Source organism: Mandrillus leucophaeus, unplaced genomic scaffold (genome assembly GCF_000951045.1).
Source record: "Mandrillus leucophaeus isolate KB7577 unplaced genomic scaffold, Mleu.le_1.0 Scaffold111, whole genome shotgun sequence".
Taxonomy (NCBI): domain Eukaryota; kingdom Metazoa; phylum Chordata; class Mammalia; order Primates; family Cercopithecidae; genus Mandrillus; species Mandrillus leucophaeus.
In genome coordinates this window covers 3,393,463-3,399,104 of record NW_012099321.1, presented here as the reverse complement: position 1 = coordinate 3,399,104, position 5,642 = coordinate 3,393,463, and the positions used below count along the sequence as shown (strand labels likewise).

The 5,642-nt window shown below is 46.2% G+C and overlaps 1 protein-coding gene across 1 annotated transcript in view; it reads right to left on the bottom strand.

Moving 5' to 3' along the window:
• DDHD2 (DDHD domain containing 2) overlaps nucleotides 1-5,642 on the bottom strand; it is a 45,653-nt gene extending 40,011 nt beyond the window's left edge. The window contains exon 1 of the mRNA XM_011993279.1: nucleotides 5,553-5,642. The gene's annotated coding sequence lies outside the window, so the exon portion shown is untranslated. The remainder of the gene's footprint in view (nucleotides 1-5,552) is intronic.

Here is a 5,642-nt window from a genome sequence, read left to right as displayed (position 1 = left end):
TTAGCTGAGCATGGTGGCACAGACCTGCAGTCCCAACTACTCAGAAGGCTGACATGGGAGAATGGCTTGAGCCCAGGAAGGGGAGGTTGCAGTGAGCCATAATCACGTCACTGCACTCCAGGCTGGGCAACAGAGCCAGACTCTGTCTCAAAAACAACAGGTTTTGTTCATAATTTTGTCATATAGAATGTGAAAAAGATGTGAACTAATGAGTTAAGAGTTAACAAAAGTAATCATTTTTACTGATTCATGAAGGGTATTCTTAAGTGAAACTGGCACTATTATTAATGCATGGCAGTCAAGAATACAGTGACTGACAGTGAAATTTATTTCTACTGCCTTAATTTATGCTACAGTGTCCACACTCTTAGCATTGCTTTTGCATCAATAGTACAAACGTCAACCCAGCAAAAAGGGCAAATCATATCTTAGTATCACTATGAAAATAGTTTCAGGCCACGCGCAGTGGCTCACACCTGTAATCCCAGCACTCTGGCAGGCCGAGGCAGGCAGATACTTGAGGACAGGAGTTTGAGACCAGCCTGGCCAACATAGTGAAACCCCATCTCTACTAAAAATACAAAAATCAGCTGAGCATGGTGGGGGGCACCTATAATCCCAGCAACTCGGGAGGCTGTGGCAGGAGAGTTGCTTGGAGGCAGAGGTTGCAGTGAGCCAAAATTGTGCCACTCCAGCCTGGGCAACAGAGCAAGACTCCGTCTAAAAAAAACATACTTTCCACTTTGGGAGACCGAGGCGGGTGGATCATGAGGTCAGGAGATCGAGACCATCCTGGCCAACATGGTGAAACCCTGTCTCTACTAAAAGTACAAAAATTAGCCAGGCATGGTAGCACGCATCTGTAATCCCAGTTACTTGGGAGGCTGAGGCAGGAGAATCACTTGAACCCGGGAGTTGGAGGTTGCAGCGAGCCAAGATCGCCACTGCACTCCAGCCTGGTGACAGAATGAGACTCTGTCTCAAAAAAAAAAAAACTTTTGGCCATGCGCGGTGGCTCACGCCTGTAATCCCAGCACTTTGGGAGGCACGGATCACCTGAGGTCAGGAGTTCGAGACCAGCCTGAACAACATGGAGAAACCCTGTCTCTACTAAAAAATACAAAATTAGCCGGGCGTGGTCACGCATGCCTGTAATCCCAGCTACTAGGGAGGCTGAGGCAGGAGAATCGCTTGAACCCGGGAGGCAGAGGTTGCAGTGAGCGAAGATCGCACCATTGCACTCCAGCCTGGGCAACAGGAGCAAAACTCCGCCTCAAAAAAAAAAAAAATAGTTTCAAACTTGTTACACCTGCAAGAGTCTCTAAGACTCCCGGCATCCATAGACCACCCTTTGAGAACTGCCCTGGAGCTTGGAATACAAAAGTAACAATACAATACCTACCCCTGAAGGAGTTCAGTCTTAATAGTAGAGACAAACCATTAAACAAATAACTGTATCTTCAGTGCTATAACAGAGGCAGGTACTAGATAAATTAGTAGTTACAAAAAAGGGAGTAATCACATATCCTGACATAACAGAAATTCTCATTCTTGGTAGAATCCAAAAATCAGCTTTTTTTTTTTTTTTTTTTTTGAGGTGGAGTCTTGCTCTGTTGCCCAGGCTGGAATGCAGTGGTACAATCATAGACTGAATTCCTAGGCTCAAAGCGATCCTGGGTTCAAGTGATCCTCCCACCTCAGCCCTCTAAGTAGCTAGGACTACAGGCATGTGCCACCATACCTGGTTAATTTTTTTTATTTTTTGAGATGGAGGCTCGCTCTGTCGCCCAGGCTAGAGTGCAGTTGGTACAATCTCGGCTCACTGCAACCTCTGCCTCCCAGGTTCAAGCGATTCTCCCACCTCAGCCTCCAAATAGTTGGGACTACAGGTGTCCACCACAACGCCTGGCTAATTTTTGTATTTTTAGTAGAGATGGGGTTTCACTGTGTTGGCCAGGCTGGTCTCAAACTCCTGACCTCATGATACACCCGCCTTGGCCTCCCAAAATGCTGGGATTACAGGCCTGATCCACCACACCCGGCCGTACCTGGTAAATCTTAAAATTTTTCTTAACAGACAGGGTCTCACTACATTGCCCAGTCTGGTCTTGAACTGTACGCTCAAGTGATCCTCACACTGTGGCCTCCTAGAGTACTGGGATTACAGGCGTGAGCCACTGTGCCCAGCAGGAATCTGCATTTTAAATAGTTACCACACATGATCTGGATGCAAGTATTTGGGATCCACATAGTATAAATTTTAGGTTCCCGAAAAATCTGTGTACATAGGTAGTTTCAGGCAAATAGGATATCTTACTGTGCCCCTTAAAAATAAAAACCCACGGCCGGGCTTGGTGGCTCACTCCTGTAAAAACTTTGGGAGGCGGAGGTGGGTGGATCACGAGGTCAGGAGATCGAAACCATCCTGGCTAACACAGTGAAACCCTGTTTCTAATAAAAATACAAAAAATTAGCTAGGCGTGGTGGTGGGCTCCTGTAGTCCCAGCTACTTGAGAGGCTGAGGCAGGAGAATGGTATGAACCTGGGAGGCTGAGCTTGCAGTGAGCCGAGATCGCGCCACTGCACTCCAGCCTAGGTGACAGAGCGAGACTCTGTCTTAAAAATAATAATAAATAATAAAAATACACTTAATGTTACTGGCTGTTGTCTGTGGTTGTGTATCAGCCTTTTACCAGATAAGCCTTAACAGGTAAAATGTAAAACAGTCTCTACTTTTTCCCTTTCAATGTTCTAGTGCAAGAGGCAGCAAATTTTTTTCTGTAAAGGGCCAGATAAATTCTTTAGGTTTTGTAGGCCATAAGGCTCTGTCACAACTAATCACTTCACCTGTTGCATCACTAAAGCAACCAGAGAGGAGATGTAAACTGATACATGTGGCTGTGTCCCAGTAAAGTGCAGGCAGGGGTTTAATTTGATCTCAGGTAGTAGCTTGCTGACCCCATGCTCCCTAGTGCAGAAGATAATGCTAATGGCCAATAAGTTGTCTGAAGAGCAAAACCAAGAATGCAGGGGTCATAAACAACTGAATCTTATATCTAAAGCTGGAATCATTGTTTTTAGAGGCAGAAGTCCTCAATCCGAGATCGACACCTAGGCATCCAGAGTGAAGAACACTTCACAGTTGTCTCTGATGCTGACTATAAAATAACAAGACCAGGGCTTTGGGCTCTGACAGCGATTTTCAAACTTTCACCGCTCACTGCAGCTTCAACCTCCCAGGCTCAGATGATCCTCCCACCTCAGCCTTCCAAGTAGCTGAGACCACAGGTGTGCACCACCACATCCAGATAATTTTTTTGTTATTTGTAGAGACACGGTCTTACTATGTTGCCCAGACTGGTCTCAAACTCCTAGGCTCAAGCGATCCTCCCACTTTGGCCTCCCAAAGTGCTGGGATTACAGGCATGAGCCACCACGCCCAGCCCTAAGGAGGTTCTTAAAATGTAGATTTTCAGATCCAACATGATGTGAAACATAGATTCAGAAACACAGATTAAAACGTAGATTTTCAGAATCCAACAAGATTCTGATTTGACTAGAACATTTAATCAGAGGGGTCCCTATTGTGATGGTTAATTTTAGGTGTCAGCTTGACTAGATTAAGGAATACCTAGAGAAATGGTAAAACATTACCTCTGGGTGTGTCTGTGATGTGTCTTTGAGGGTGTTTCCAGAAGAGATTGGCATGTGAGGTGGTGAACAGACCTCTCTGAAGGCACAGAAGATGTGAAGATAACTTTATGTCCCATGTGAATGCTCACCAAAGGGTGACCTCCGCAGAAGAGAACTTTAATAACCAAGTAGAAAGGATGACCTATTCTGTGTATACTAGTCAGCCTCTGGCCCCTGCCACCCCTGTCATTGTCCAGCCACCCCTGTCACTGCTCATGAAGAAACTGGCCATGGTAGCAGGCATAAATGTTTTGCATGGCTCAGCAACATGGACTCCCACTCACCAAGGCTGACCTGGCTATGGCTACCTCTGAGTGCTCAATCTGACAGCAACAGAGACCAGCACTGAGCCCCTGATTATGGCACCATTACCTGGGGTGATCAGACAGCCACCTGGTGGCAGGCTGATTACACTGGAAGGCTTCCATCAGGGAAGGGGCAATGTTTTGCTCTTACTGGAATAGACACTGGATAGGATTTGCATTCCCTGCCCATAATGCTTCTGCCAAAACCATCATCCCTAGATTTACAGAATGCCTTATCCACTGTCATAGTATTCCATACAGCAGTGCTCTGACCCAGCAGTGCTCTAACTCACTTCACAGCCAAGAAAGTGTGAAAATGGGCTCATGCTCATGGAATTCACTGGTCTTACCATGTTCCCCACCATCCTGAAGCAGCTGGCTTGACAGAGTGGTGAAATGGCCTTTTGAAATCACAGTTACAGCACCAGCTAGGTGGTAATACTTGGCAGGACTGGGACAACCTATAGGTGCTCTGAATCGGCATCCAGTATATGGAACTGTTTCTCCCATAGCCAAGATTCATACATCCAAGAATCAAGGGGCAGAAATGGGAGTGGCACCACTTACCATTATCCCTAGTGACCCACTAGCAAAATTTTTGCTGCCTATTCCCAAGACTTTATGCTCTGCTGGCAGGTCTTAGTTCCGCAGGGAGGAATGCTGCCACCAGGAGCCACGATTCCACTGACCTGGAAATTCAGACTGACACCCAGCTACTTTGGGCTCCTCATGTATCTGAGTCAAAACGCCAAGAAGGGAATTACTATGTTGCTGGGGTGACTGATCCAGGCTACCAAGGGGAAATTGTCCTATTACTCCCTAGTGAAAGTAAGGAAGAGTAAGTGGGGAATACAGGAGATGCCTTAGGGCATCTCTCAGTATTACCATGCTCCGAGATTAAGGTCTGTAGGAAACAACAACACCCCAATCTAGGCAGGACTACAAATGGCCCAGACTCTTCAGGAATGAAGGTTTGGGTCGCCCTGCCAGGTAAAGAACCACAACAACCATCTAAGGTGCTTGCTGAAGGCAAAGGGAATACAGAATAAGGGTTTTAGCTGGTACTTATAGCTAACTTATTCTACAAATGGGCAGTAGTAGTTATAAATACCAACTAAAACCATGTTACAGAAACAAAGACTGTTTCATTAAGAAACAATCACATACAGGCTAGGTGCGGTGGCTCATGCCTGTAATCCCAACAATTTGGGAGGCCAAACTGAGCGGATCACTTGAGGCCAGGAATTTGAGACCAGCCGAGCCAACATGGTGAAACCCTGTCTCTACAAAAAAAAATAATAATAACAATAATAAAATAAGAACAAAAATTAGCCAGGTGTGGTGGCACACACCTGTAATCCCAGCTACTCAGGAGGCTGAGGCAAGAGAATCGCTGGAACCTGGGAGGTGGAGGTTGTAGTGAGCCAAGATCATGCCACTGCACTCCAGCCTGGACGACAGAGTGAGACCCTGTGTACTAGCCTGTTCTCATACTGCTAGTAAAGACATACCCGAGATGGTAATTTATAAAGGAAAGCAGTTTAATTGACTCACAGTTCAGCATAGCGGCTGCAGCCTCAGAAAACTTCCCATCGTGGCAGAAGGGGAAGCAAATACGTCCTTCTTCACGTGTCATCAGCAAGA